At 33.5% G+C, this 15,746-nt stretch overlaps 1 pseudogene; it reads right to left on the reverse strand.

Moving 5' to 3' along the window:
- Window positions 1–5,625: 5,625 nt before the first annotated feature.
- Window positions 5,626–10,421, reverse strand: LOC131182193 (linoleate 13S-lipoxygenase 2-1, chloroplastic-like; annotated as a pseudogene).
- Window positions 10,422–15,746: the final 5,325 nt, after the last annotated feature.

Here is a 15,746-nt window from a genome sequence, read left to right on the forward strand (position 1 = left end):
CTTGAAGAAGTTGCACCCCTGCGCTTAGATCCTTCACAACAAAATGAAAGGGAAAGAATTCAATAGATATATTATTGGAGACACAGAAATTAGAAACAGAGATTAAAATTTTCTGCATTGAAGGAACACATAAGGTATGGGATAATAAGTATGAAGCACTGGAGGAATTGGGATGTGCTGTACCAGAATGAGTGATCTCCAAGCCTGTTCCCAATTAGAATATTATCAGGTCCATTATATTCAATTGGATTAGAAAGTTGTTGAATGTCAAAGGTGACATGGTGACTAGCCGCTGAATCAACAAGCCAAGGAGAGTTGGGCCGAGATGTAGCACCAGAAAAATTTGCAACAGGATATGTGAAGCGAGACTGTATGCATTGCTTAGCTGAATGACCAGCCATATCGCAGATTTGGCTTTGTCGACCAAAATGAAAATTACGAGGACGAAAAGATTTGTCCTATGGCCATCCTTGATTGGAAGAATATAAGTTTGAAGATCGTGATTGATTACCAAACACCCTTTGCCGATTGGAACTGGTACCCTTAAAATTTGATTTCCTTTATTAATTACTACATTATATTTTTCATAAAAAATGGGATGTGGCAACAGTAGAGATATATTTTTGTTGCAAATATTAGTTATACTTAACTAAGAGAGCATATAAAGAACAAAAGAAAATGGGAGAAGGTAATTTTTTATTGAATAATGATCTGCTTAAATACATGAGTTTGCAACTAAAAAACAGAAATAAGAGCAACAAACTTCCTAAACTTTAGCTACTAACCTTAACAGCTAGTAAATAACAGAAAATCAAAACTAATCTCCTAAAAACTAGGTCAAAGAGCATATGTTGCATTGAATATCAGTTGCAACCCTTACAATCTGATCTTAAAGACACCTGGCATTAAAACCTGAGCTTGCATCCTCAGTTTCACATGTGCTGCCATCTCTGCTAGCCATGTCAGCCTCCTTATCAGCAACCCTGCAGCTACTGATGCACACATTCAATACTCCTCCTTGCATCAGTGGGTGGAGATTCCAAGTTTCTCTATTAGAAACTCAAACTTGCTTCTAGGAAGAGCTTTAGTGAAGATATCTGCTAGCTGGTTTTCAGTCTTGCAATACTTCAAGCACACTGCACCATCTTTTTGAACATCTCTGAGAAAGAACAACTTTATACTAAAATGCTTTGTTTTTCCATGAAAAACTGGATTGTTGGCAATGGCTATAGCTGCCAGATTATCCACAAAGACTTTTGTGCTTTCCTTTTGTTCCATATGCAGATCAGCCAATAATTTTCTGAGCCACAAAGCTTGATTCACTGCTGCTGTTGCAGCAATGAACTCTGCTTCAGCAGTTGACTGAGCCACTATCTCCTGTTTTTTTGAACTCCATGAAAATACTCCTGAACCAAGTGTGAAGCAATACCCTGAAGTACTTTTCATATCATCATAGGAACCAGCCCAGTCACTATCCGAGAAACCAAGAAACTGAAAATCTTGGTTTTGTTGAAACAAAATTCCATGATCAACTGTTCCTTTGACATATCTAAGCACACGTTTAGCAGCTTTAAGATGCAATTCACTAGCACAATGTAAGAATCTGGACAGAACACTCACAGCATGTAGTATATCAGGTCTTGTTGCTGTGAGATACATCAAGCAACCAATAAGACTTCTGTAGTTAGTCTCCTCCACTTTCTCAGTTCCATCTTCCTTGCAAAACTTTTCCTTTTGATTCATAGGAGTGCTCATTGGCTTGCACTCCTCCATCTGAAATTTCTTTAGGATCTCCTTAGCGTACTTCTTTTGGCATATGAAAATGCCCTGCTGATTTTGTTTAATCTCCATGCCAAGAAAGAATGCCATAGCTCCCAAGTCTGTCATCTCAAACACCCTTGTCATTTCTTTCTTGAATTGCTCAATAAGAGCTTCATTGCTTCCTGTGACTAAAAGATCATCTACATAAAGTGAGACAATCACAAGATTTTTGTCAGCATGCTTAACATAAAGAGTGGACTCACTCAGACTCTTCACAAAGCCTTGGTCCAGCAAGTGTTGATCAATTCTGCTGTACCAAGCCCTTGGAGCCTGTTTCAATCCATATAGAGCTTTCTTAAGGAGATAAACTTTGTTCTCTTGACCATTTACAACAAATCCCTCTGGCTGTTCAACAAAAATTTCCTCTTGTAGATATCCATTGAGAAAAGCTGATTTCACGTCGAGTTGAAATACCTTCCACCTATATTGAGCAGCCAATGCCAGCAGCAACCTGATAGTGTCCAATCTTGCTACAGGAGCAAAAGTTTCTGAGTAATCTACACCAAACACTTGAGCATAGCCTTTCACCACTAGCCTTGCCTTGTGCTTGTTAATGGAGCCATCTGCATTTAGCTTGGTTCTAAACACCCATTTGACACCAATGACTTTTCTGTGCTCAGGTCTATCAACCAGCTCCCATGTCTGATTTTTCTCAATCATTCTTAACTCCTCCTGCATTGCAACCATCCATCTTGGATCATTTTTAGCCTCTTCATATCCTGCTGGTTCAAGAATAGCAACACTGCATCTCTGATAAACATCAGAGAGCAATCTAGTGCCTCTTACAGGAGGGTCATCAACTATCTCATCCTGATTTTGTATAGGATCGCAATCGCCTTCTTTCTCGCAGATTCGGCTCCATTGCTCATTCTCTATGAAGTGCACATCCCTGCTTATGAGAATTTTCCTTGTTTGAGGTTGGAAAATTCTATAAGCCTTAGATATTGAGCTATATCCCACAAAGATGCCAGGCTCAGCTTTCTTGTCAAGCTTGTCTCTTTTAATCTGTGGCACATGAGTAAAACACAAGCATCCAAACACTTTAAAATTTTGCAAAGAGGGCTTGTAACCATACCAAGCCTCAAAAGGAGTCTTCCCATTTACTGCTTTGGTGGGAAGCCTGTTTAGCAGAAATACTGCAGTGTTTGCAGCCTCTGCCCAATACTCCTTAGGCAATCCTTTTTCATAGAGCATGCACCGTACCATTTCCACAATTGTTCTATTCTTCCTTTCACTCACTCCATTCTGTTGTGGAGTGTATGGAGCAGTGAGTTGATGCTCAATGCCTGCTTCATCACAGAACAAGTTAAATTGTTCTGAAGTATATTCTTTGCCATTGTCAGACCTTAGAACTTTAATCTTGCAGCCACTTTGGTTCTCAATCCACTGCTTGAATTTCAAGAAAACTCCTGCAACTTCTGACTTAAACCTGAGAAAATAAATCCAACACATTCTGGTGAAGTCATCAATGAAAACTATGTAATATTTACTGCCTTTAAGTGAAGGAGTTCTCTGAGGTCCAGCCAGATCAGTGTGAATGAGTTGTAGCTTCTTAGTTGCTCTCCAAGTTGATTGTGAGAAGGGTAATCTTGCTTGCTTGCCAAACTGACAAGCCTTACAATTTGGCACATCAGATTCCAAGTGAGGCAATCCCTGAACCAACTGCTTCTTTTGCATAGACAAGACTGCTGCATGATGAAAATGACCTAGTCTTTTATGCCAGGTCTCTGTGTTGCTCATAGCAATAGGATAAGCTGCTTGCTCCTCCTTCAATGGATCTAGTGAGAAGCTTTTGCCTCTCATTTTGATTCTGAAGACTTCCTTATCATTGGCATCCTTGATTAAACATTGCTTATCTTCAAAAATGACTTTAAATCCCTTCTCAAGTAACTGTCCCACACTTAGCAAATTTTGGTCAATATCAGGTACAAACAGAACATCAGTAATTAATTTTATACCTGTGCAACTTTCAATGGCTACAGTTCCCTTTCCTTTGTGATAATATGCTCACCATTGCCAATTCTGACTTTTGATACCTCTGATCTGTCTAGCTCTCTAAAAAGCTCTTGATCATAGGTCATGTGATTGGTACAACCACTATCCACTAGCCAACATTCACTTGAGCTGCTGCTTGCAAAACAGGTTGCTACAAACAACTGCTCTTCCTCCTCCTGCTGGTCTGCAACTTGAGCCTCATTCCTCTGCTGAAAATTGCTTTTGCAGATTCTCTCATGATGCCCCAACTTGTTGCACTTATTGCACTTAACATCAGGTCTTCTCCAACACTTGAAAGGTGGATGACCCTTTTTGCCACAGTGTCTGCAAGGAGGAAATTCTTTGTTGTTTCCTCCACTACTGTTGCCAGTGTTAGCAGCTGCTTCTGGTGTGCCAAAGTTCTTCTTTTTGTTTTTCTTTTTCTTGCCTTTTTCTCCTTGGTTGATTTGCAATTTAGCTTGCAATGCTCCCTCCACAGAACCTTCAGTCCTCATTATTCTTCTTTGTTCTTGGGCCTGCAAAGCATTTAGAAGTTCTGCCAAGCTGATTCTTGACAGATCTTTAGCATTTTCCAAGGAAGAAATGGTAGCTTCAAATCTTTCAGGAATAGTTACTAGTATTTTCTGAACTATTCTTGAATCAGAAAATTCAGAACCAAGTAATCTTACCTTGTTGACAATGCTAAGAAGCTTATCAGCATATTCTTTAATTGTCTCAGACTCTTTCATTTTCTGCATCTCAAATTCTCTGACTAGATTCAGCACTTGCATTCCCTTGATCCTCTCATCTCCTTCATATTCATTCTTGAGGAAATTCCAAATTTCAAATGCTGATTTCATGGTCATAATTCTGGTGAAAATTGCTGGTGAGACAGCAGCAAACAAAGAAGCTCTTGCCTTTGACTTTCTTGCTTTCCTTTCCTTATGATTTCTGAGCTGTGCCAGTGTTGGATTGTCTGGTAATGGAAGAACTTCGTAGTCTTCCTCAACAGCTTCCCAGAGATCATTTGCCTCTAGGTGTGCCTCCATTCTGACTGCCCAGACATGATAATTGTCACCATTAAACACTGGTGGTGCTAGAGCTGTGAATGGTGTTTCAGAATCCATTTATTTAATGGATGGAAGCAAGGTGTTTAGGCCTTTTTGGTGAGGTTCACTTGGTTCACGCACAAGTCCCTTTAAGAAGACTGCTCTGATACCAATATGTTGCAAATATTAGTTATACTTAACTAAGAGAGCATATAAAGAACAAAAGAAAATGGAAGAAGGTAATTTTTTATTGAATAATGATCTGCTTAAATACATGAGTTTGCAACTAAAAAACAGAAATAAGAGCAACAAACTTCCTAAACTTTAGCTACTAACCTTAACAGCTAGTAAATAACAGAAAATCAAAACTAATCTCCTAAAAACTAGGTCAAAGAGCATATGTTGCATTGAATATCAGTTGCAACCCTTACAATCTGATCTTAAAGACACCTGGCATTAAAACCTGAGCTTGCATCCTCAGTTTCACATGTGCTGCCATCTCTGCTAGCCATGTCAGCCTCCTTATCAGCAACCCTGCAGCTACTGATGCACACATTCAATAATTTTGAATATATTTATAGTCATAGTATCATACAATTCGATGCACAACTTTTTTTAAAATTTTTTAATTGATTGATCAGTTGCATAATAAGAAGGGTAGCTCTGCCTTCAAACATCAACTTTCTCAATCAGAACGCTACCACAGGCACGTTTATTTATTTGATACAGACCAAATTACATAGATCATGGAGCTTTTTACCACATATTTCAAGAACATGTGTTAACATCTATTATTTTTCCTCATTAAAAGTAACTAACTTAGATTGAAATGCTATTGGGAACACCCTTCCCTGTGACACCAGATTCAGAGAATGGCTTCAAGAGTTCATAGGGAACAACTCCAGCTCCAGCCCTATTTGTATTCTTCAAATCATTATTCCTTTCATCAATGGTAGCTTCAAGCTCCGTCAGTCTCGCACTGAACCTTTCATATGCAGTTTTAATGACAGGATCTGCTTCCCAGGATGGTTCCAATGTGTCTCCAATATACTCCTCATCGGGTGAATGGCTTGATAGAACATCCAAAATAGCCATCACTTTAGTTGCTTGCTGCTGTGAAGGGAAGGATTTTAACAATACGTGTTCTGGTTTCTTCAAGAAGAGTTCGAAGTCCTCCTTTGCTGGATCCTCAGTTGGCATATTGTTCCTAGCAATTGTTGGCCTGTTGGGGAAGTAACCAGCAAACACATATTGGCCAAAGTTCACAGCTGCATGATGACCTGAAGTTACCCAAATTATGGCGGTTAAAACTTGAATCAAGTCTTGTTGGGTGTTCAGGACAGGCCACCATGGTTCATCCTTCTTGTCTCCATGGCCTTTAGTTCTAACTTCTTCCCACCATGCTTGAAGTTCGCTGTCAGTTTTGACCTTTCTTGCTTCTGGGTAGTAGTGGTTCACATAATCAGTTACCCATTGCTTAATTGCATCCCAAAGCATTAGACCATCATTGGCAAATGGATAGTCTTCGATTGTTAGCTTCAGGCCATGCTTTGCTGTTGGATCCTCAACTGCCATTCCCCTGAAAATTAACCAAGCAAACGATCAATTCAATTGGCTTGCATTATTGAATATAAATAAATTATTGAACCATTAATTAACGAAGTACCTGCTGATCAAGTCAGCTGGCAATGCTTCTGTATCGAAACGCCAGAGCTTGTCATAAGCAACAGAGCTAAGCTCGATGGAGTACTTGCCAGGAGAGAAAGTGCTTTCAATGATCCCACCTGCATTGATGAGCTTTTCCCGAGCAAGAGCATTGATTTCCATTGTGTATCGGAAATGAGGATGTAGAAGTCTATAGATAGGATGCATTTCACTAAGCTGTCTATTAGCTGCAATTATGTATGGCTCTACACAGCAGTGTGTTCTCAGCCTGCAAAAAAAAAGATCATGATTGCAAACGTTAGGCTTTTGGGTTAGATTTAGCGTTTCTCACAGTGGATGAATTCAATTAGCCCAGGAAAGACCCTGTAAAACAGTTACCAGTGAGATACAAGTTGGTGGATGCCAGAGTCATGAGCTATGGCATGTGCCTTAGCCAACCTCCATAGCCAACAACTAGTGGAATAATGGCCTGGTGTAAACACTTGTTTCCATTGAGGCTTGTCACCGATAGGTGGGCGAGTGAGTTCGATAGCAACAGGCCTCAGTGTGCTATCATTCACAAGGAAGAACAAAGTCCTGGAACCATATAAAGTGGTGCCTTCAAGCTCCCTTACTTTGGCCACATATGGTAACAGAATATCATGGTAATCCAATATAAATAGCCTCTTTTGCTTCAAAGCCTATAAAACCACCAATTTTGAAGACTTGTTTAGGTAAAAAACAAGAAAATTCTTCATTTCAGCTTATCGATAGTTTGTTATTGTATTTACCTCTTCAACCGTCATGAAGCCTCTGATTTCTTTTTCAACTATTTCCTTTGTGATCGCTGATTCAGGAGGACCATAGATTTTAGGATCAAGTTTGCTCGTCAGAGGCCATTCCTGAGAGAAAAAATTCACGAATTTAGTCTTTTTTTATTATTTGTTCTTATTCAGGTTCGAAGTCAAAACTTCAAAGTTTTGAAAACGATTCAGTACCGTTAGCAAATTAAAGTTAGCCTTACCGTAACTAACTGTATGCCATATGGATTAAGACCGGCAAGAGTTTGACGAGAAAATTCTTCATCGCTGAACCAAGAAAATTTTTCTCCTGCAAGAAAAAAAAATTCATTTATGGGAGAAATTATACATGCATGTTCGCTCAAATGTGACTAATTAAAGGAAGAGAGGAAAGCCATACTCTCAAAGAGTTCAGGGGTCTCAAAGAGCAAGAGTTCATCTCCAGTTTCCTTAACAGCTTTCACAGTTCTTGGTAACAGCGTCTGAAGGTACCAAGGTTTTTTAACATCTTTTGGCAAATCAATTCCGTCGTTAAATAGTTTGTCTATGGCAGTGAAGTATGGGAATCCAAGCTTCAAGAATTGCAGTCTCTATGGTAGGCACCAGGGCGTGCAACAGAGATCTTACTGTATTTATACCGAATGAAGCTTGCTTCAACTCCGCAAATGCCTCATCCCTTGGTACATAAAAATCACCGCTTCTTGATTCTGTTAATGGGTCTGCAATCGATACCATGTCACAATTCCAAAGGTTAGAATCCTATTAAGTGGTAACCAAATCTCCAATATTCATTCTTTTTTTTTTCAGAAATGCTAATTAGAAATCTTATAGGATTTAAATATCTGATCTCCTGTAATCAGGGGCGGAGAGGAGCTAGGTGCCCCCTCAAATTTTTTATTATTGATCTCTAATAATTTATATTTTATTATCTAAATTAAATATTAAAATTATTTAGTTGCTATTAAATAAATACAAAAGTTCAATTAAAAAATTATCTTTAAAAAAATTCAATTATTTTAATTTTTTATTATTTATTAGTAGTAATTATTTGATGAAAATGAAATAAAAAGTTAATCTAATAATTTTCTATCGTACAATTGGGATTTTTTTTTTTTGCTTTAATAAATATAATTTTTTTTAAATACATTCTCTTTCATTTTGCTTTCTCTCCTTTATTCCATTCTAATTAAAAAATTATTTTATTTACATAAGCACAAGTAGATAAAACTTGCAATCTTAACTTTTATGTAAATTTTGAATTCATCAACTTATTAAATATATATTTGTTTTTATATGATATATTGACTTTATTATTTTACCAAACTCTAATTTTACATGTCTCTTTAATTTTAATGATTTTTTTTTACTCTTATACTATTATGTCATATAATTTAGTTATTTATAGTTTATGCTTGTTTTCTGACTTTTGAATTTATGAATTTTATATAAAAATTTGACATAATACTTTGATGCTACTGATTTTTATTTTTTAAATAATATAATTTATATTATAAAGTTATATAATAATCAAAACTATAATTTGTAATACTTATTATAGAGATTTTATTATAATTTTTTAATTGATAAATAATTCTTAAAGTTTGAAATCTTGTATTATTTTTATTTACTATATATTTTATACTCTATTATATATGTGTGCTCATGTGTACGTGAAAAATATTTTATTGATATATTATGATTGGCTCCCCAATTAAAATTTTCTGACTGACCATGTAGGCATACACAAAAAATTATTAAATGTATTAGAAATATTAAATTTTGGTATTTCTTATACTCATATAAATATATACTTCTCCATAAATTATGAAAAGTGGATTCCACAGCTATGGTGAGTGAAAGAGCACATGCTTCTTATACGTATGAGTTACTAGAGTAATTCTTTCTTGGGTTTTCTTTAATTTGATTTAACATTTATTAATTATGCCAATAGATATTGTTAATTATATTGGTTTTTATGGAGACCTAACCTTGATAATTAAAAAAATACATAGAATTGTGATTACCCTTTTTGGTGCGAGGACGTCCTGTTCTACAACGCCTGGGGTAGGGGTGCTCTTTGCCGCCGAGAGCAGGTCTTGCAAGGTCTTGGCTGGATTCAGGATCTCCAAGGTCATTATATGTATCATAGTCATAGATCCTCTCAAATGACTGTCTCTCTCCTTGTCCATTTCCTCGTAGATTTTCCAACTCCTCCTCTCGTAGCCTCTTCAATCCATCTGGTGTGTCGGCTGGTAAATATGACTGGTTAACAGGACCAAAAAAAAAAAAAAAAGGTCAGATTCAGATTTTTTTTTTTTCTTGAGATAATAATTAAAGGAAAAGAAGACTCTGCGATTATGAATATAAGACCTTGTTGGTGAAGAAAATTCTCTTCTTAGGGTTATCATGTTTGGAATGAGCCCATGAATTACATGAAACAGTAATAGGACCCTGAGGGAACCCTTCAAGAACTATGCTCTCGATGAAGATTTCCTTGTGATGTTCATTCTCTATCAGGACAGCACCAACCTCACCGAATCCATCTGGAACCTTGAGTGTTGCCTCTAAGTTCACCTCACCAGGCTTCTGAATCCCTAGATGAATATGAGCATATGCCTTGACCGTATCCTTCTCCAGCCCGGTTTCTGTTCAAGAATTAAACCATGTGAGTTCCATAATTCTTTTCTAACAAGCTTGAGGGTATATGTTAATATAATACTTACTGGAATCAAGGTCTGCACTAACAAGCTCCAAAAGGAGACTTTTACCAATGACATCTGTGATCTCATCAAGAGGTTGTGTGATACCAACACTAGAGATGAGTCCACCAACTGTTACTTTAACAGTAGTAGTTGCCTTCACTGTAACAGCTTCATTGTGATGTTTAATTGCTGATATAGCCTTATCAACGATACTAGCACGCACGCTAAGGCTTGGGTTTTTCCAAGGGAAGCATTTCTGCTGCTTATAATAAGTAGGGAAGGAAGTGTTTCCATGGCTAGAAAGAGAAGGTTTTGGTGGCAAAAGAGAAAAGGGTTTTGTTGAATTTAGCTTCTGAATCTGAGAGCTTAACATTTTTGAGATTGATGAAGAGGTTGATGATGATGGGGAAGAGCAATACAAGCTTTGGCTATGGATGGCAACTGAGGAGATTCGTGAATTTATATAGTATGAAGAGGCCAAGAGGGTCACATCTATGATTTAGACATTGTGGTAAACGTGTATACAAGCTTTGGCTATGGATGGCAACTGAGGAGATGCGTGAATTTATATATAGTATGAAGAGGCCAAGAGGGTCACATCTATGATTTAGACATTGTGGTAAACGTGTATATTTTTGTATATTTCCTAAGTTTTATTATTATTATTTTTTTTATGTAACATACAACTACCCATGTTATGGTTCCTCAAGTCAACACAATTTAAAAGTTAGGGATAAATTTTAATAATTGGCCCTAAACTTATATAGTTGTAATATTATAGTCCTTCAACTTAAAAAATATAACATAAAACTCCCTAAACTTTCAAATTTTGCACAATAGAATTCCTCTGACTTTCAATTATTAATTTTCCAGTTAGAAACTGATGTGAACAGCTCGCACATAGTGTTTTGTCAACATTTCTCTCTTCTCTCCTATACAAAGTATAAAATTATTCTCTTTATACATGAAAATTTATTATGTCTATAGAAAGGAGAATGATTCAATTTACACGAGTTGAGAGAGAAAAGAGAAATACTGACTAAATTTTATGCTGGAGCTGTCCAAGTCAGCTTTTAACTAAAAAATCGATAATTAAAGGTTAGAGAAATTTTATTGTACAAAATGTGAAAGTTGTACAATTATTCTCTCTATACGTGAATAATTATTCTGTCTATAAAAAGAAAAATGATTCAATTTATATATGGGTTGAGAGAAAAAAAAGATATACTAACTAAGTTTTATGCTGGAGTTGTCCAAATCAGTAAAGAAGACTGAACAAATTGTTATGGTGATAATCTATAATGTATTGATAAATTATGTCATGTAATTATTGTATATATAACGAATAAATTTTAACAGTTGATTACGATGAGACTTATATGGGGCTTATCATAATTAATAATTATAATAAAATCATTATACATATAATAGTTATATGCTAAAATTTCTCTCGTAATGATAATGGATAGAATATTCATAAAAATTATCATATCCGAACTCGTTGGTATTTTAATATCCAATCCATCTCTAATTAAATTAAAACTATCCAAATCTATTTAACTTTATATATTTTAATTAATAATCTTAATAAAATATATTTTTCATTAATAAAATTTAATAATTCACTAAAAATGTAAATACTATTTATTTAGAATATAATATATAAAAAGTTTATAAATATTATTATAAATTTTTTTTTACTTAATAGTTATTTACATAAACAAATTAAAGTAGAAGAAACCTAACACATAAAATTTGTATTCTTTCTAAAATTCGAATTTATTCCAAACTCAACTATATACTACTTGAATTCAATAGTCAAATTAAATATCAAAAAATATTCTACCTATTATCATCTCTACCCTTGTTTCTCTTTCCAACCCTATGTTTATCTGCCTCAATGGGGCAAATTACCAAGGGGATAACATTGAAAAATTAAATTACCAAAAGGGAGTGAGATATAAACTATTTACCAAAAGGATGGTGAAAATTGATGAGCCGGTAGAAAAAGAGAGGGAGATTCAACTATGACTAGCGTCTAGGGGTCAAAATGAAATTAAATTAATTTATGTGGACTAAAATAGAAAAAATGATGTTGAAAACAGGGGAAAAAATTAAAAAAATATATGCATGTGGCAACAATGTGCTACCATAAGTAGCAACCAACTTGACATCTGACACATTCCACTTTATCGTCTAGTCTAGTGTGAAGCTGATAAAATGAAAACAAAAAAAAAATTACTCATATGGCGTGAGATGATAAAGTGAAACCAGAAAAAAAAAATAATGAAAAAAGTTACTTGGTAGCTAGGCAATACTATATGTAGCAACTAAGCACTTGACATAATTTTTTTTTTCTATTTTCACTCATGAAATTTCAAGCGAGACAAGACTATCAGGCACTTGGTTGCTATCTATAATAGCGCCTAACAGTCAGGTAACTTTTTTATTTATTTATTTTTTTTGCTTTATCAGCTCACGCCAGACAAGTATTTTTTTTTTTTCACTTTATCAACTTCACGCCATACGATAAAGTAGAATGCGTCAGATGACAAGTTGGTTGCTACTTATGGTAGCACCTTGCTGCCACATGTATTTTTTAATTTTTTTTCTATTTTCAACATTTTTTTTTCATTTCAATCCACATAAATTAATTTAATTTCATTTTGACTTCTAGACACTAGTCATAGTTGAGTCTCTCTCTCTCTCTCTCTCTCATTAATTTTCATCCTTTTTTAGTAAATAGTTTATATTCTACCCCTTTTGGTAATTTAATTTTTCAATATCACCCCTTTGGTAATTTGCCCCCCTCAATGGACCATTCCTCACCACTTTATTACATATTCCCCCTTCCATTTGCTTCTGTGACACGTTCAAACCATCCATCCACCCCTCCCCTCACCAAACCTCTCTATTTAATTTTTCACTTTCCAATCTTGTCCTGTAAAGCCATGTAAATGCATGCTGAAGATCTACACTACCACCACATACAGAAACTTAATGTTTAGGTATGAATGTGACCAGCTTCAGCAGTGGCCCATGCCCTTAATAATTGAGCCAGCTATGACCTCGAGTACCATCATTAATCAAACCAAGCCAATAATGTAATCCTTTACATAATCTTACAATGGTAGATATGCTGAATTCCAGCATTGTTTTAGAGTTTTAATATTTCAAATTAAATATTCCAATGCTGAAAATTAACCTAACAAAATCTCCATCTCAGCATTATTTTATAGATATGTGGGTTAAATTAGGGATCGATGATCACCATATCAATTTCAATTGAAAGTTTAAGATGATTAGAACTAAAATTGTAAAATTCATTTCATTTCGGCTTGATTTAAATTATAATTCTATATAGAATTTGACATGCAATATATTGTAGTTTTGATTTAATTATTGTTTAATTAAATTTAGCAACCGAAATTTTGATATATTAAGTTGAATTCAAGAATTCCACCAAGCGTGGTAATTTGATGATTAATTTAATAAGATGACCTTATCCTACCTCGATTCGACTCATGGTACCATTATGATAGCTAGATACTGTCTCTTAATAGGAATGCAAGGAGATTGCGGCAAGTTGTCTAATGGTTCATTTTATTAGAAACTACCTCGAATTCGATGATAAGTCATTTTTTATCGGATTATGTTAAAATGAGGATGTCAATTAATGATCTGAACTTCAAGTATAAGGGGACTGTAATCGTTATACCTTAAAGTTAAAAAAAAAAAAATTGAATTCAAGAATTTGTTAGGCCAGATTCATTAATTGAAGGCAATACAAAGATTTGGTTTATGATCCCAATGCATACTATTATTTTATTCATTTAATGATTTCAGTTTATTTATCTATTTATTTTGGATAAACTTACGCACTGGTCATTTCATGATCCCTAAAAATGATCTCGCATTCTACCAATATATATTTTGATGTAGAGCATAAAGAAAGCTTGAACAACATTGGTCACGTTCGGAGATAATGAGGTATAATTTTGTAAATAGATACATGGAAACAAGAACAAAATTCCATGCATATCCCGTAGGGTCGTCACTTTCTTGGGAAAATAATAAGGTCATATTTTCTCCACCATGCTCTGAACTAAATGACGTAAAGGCTTGGGCTGTTTTCACCTTTGAGATCATGCCATTTGGTTTATTTTAATTGAAAAATTAAAAAAAAAAATCACCAACTTGTAGTAATGACGCATCTAAAATAGTATATATATGTCTTAACAAATATTATTAAAAATGTCTGTCGTTCTTGATGTCATTCATTATTGTTTTTTAATGGAATCCTTATCTCTTTCTTATTTTGTCTTATTTTCATAATGATTGCACCAAAATTAATTATTTCTCATTTGGCCTTTTTTTTTATTTTACTGAAAAAAATTTTTACATTTTTTAATATTTCAGATATTTAAAAAAAATAAATTAATAAAAAAAATTAATTCATTTAAAAAAAAATAATTTCAAGAGAAAATTACTTTTTATTTTTTAAATTTTAATAATTTTATTTAAATATAAAAATACTTATATATAAAAATATATTACATTAATTTAACATCATAATCAAAAAATTGATAATAATACATATCATTTTTTTTAAAAAGTCTTTTTTATAATAAATTATAATTTATTCGAAATTAGAGTAACTGATTCTATTTTAATTTTTAAATTAAATAATATCAATTTAATTTAATTTTAAATTGAATTATTTTTCATGTATTTTAAATATTTTAAAACTGCCATGAAGAACACGAGGTGCAACTCACTGAAAAGCAAGAACAGATTTCCATCGGCTGGCCGACGTTTGCCCAACGCTGTGTTTTGTTGTCTTTTTCGCACGTGTCTTCTCCGGTCACGTTTGGACCCCATTTTGTATATCACTCCCACGTGGAGCACATGTCCCATATTAAATTACTACTTCAACATCTCATCGTTACATACCCGCCTACGAATTTAATTAAATCATTTAAATTATAATAAATTTTTTATTTTAATTAAATTATTTTTTTATTTTATTTAATTAAAAATAATAATAAAACAAATTTTCAAAATTATAAAATTAATTATTATATTTAATAGATATAAAATTAAAAAAATAATTAATACCCTTTAATTTTTTTAAAATAATAAATAATTATAAATAACAAATTTTAAAAAATAATAAATAAAAACGAATGAAGAAAGTAACATTTGTTTTTAATATTTATAATTAAGAGATTATTTTTCTCCTTTAATCTCTTTAATTTACCATTTAGATGTCATTTTTCTCCTTTAATCTCTTTGATTTACTATTTAGATGTCATTGATTAGGGGTGGCAATACCTCTCCTTTCTTTTTTTTTTTTTTTTTAAATAACTCTCACATTTATATATATTTAAAATAGATTTTTTTTAGTGAAAAAATTGGCAGATTTTGAGTTTTTATGATTTTATTTTTTTCATTTAATAAAGTTATCATGTGTTTTTATTGTTACAATATTTTATTTTCCAGATAATAGTAATGTAAATCTTTATTCTAATAGGAGACATCAATTTGAAGTTATATAGGCTCATAAAAAATTATGAAGTCAAAGAATAAATCACACAGCCTATTTATTAGTTAATTTATATTTTCTGTTAATACTATTAAATTTTTTAAATTATTTATATTATTTTTTATATAAGTGGTTAGTTTTATTTTTGTAAAAATATAATAGGTTAATTTATAATTTTTTTTTCTAATTAATGAAATATTTTTTAAAATAA

The sequence above is a fragment of the Hevea brasiliensis genome, chromosome 8 (assembly GCF_030052815.1).
Source record: "Hevea brasiliensis isolate MT/VB/25A 57/8 chromosome 8, ASM3005281v1, whole genome shotgun sequence".
Lineage (NCBI taxonomy): Eukaryota > Viridiplantae > Streptophyta > Magnoliopsida > Malpighiales > Euphorbiaceae > Hevea > Hevea brasiliensis.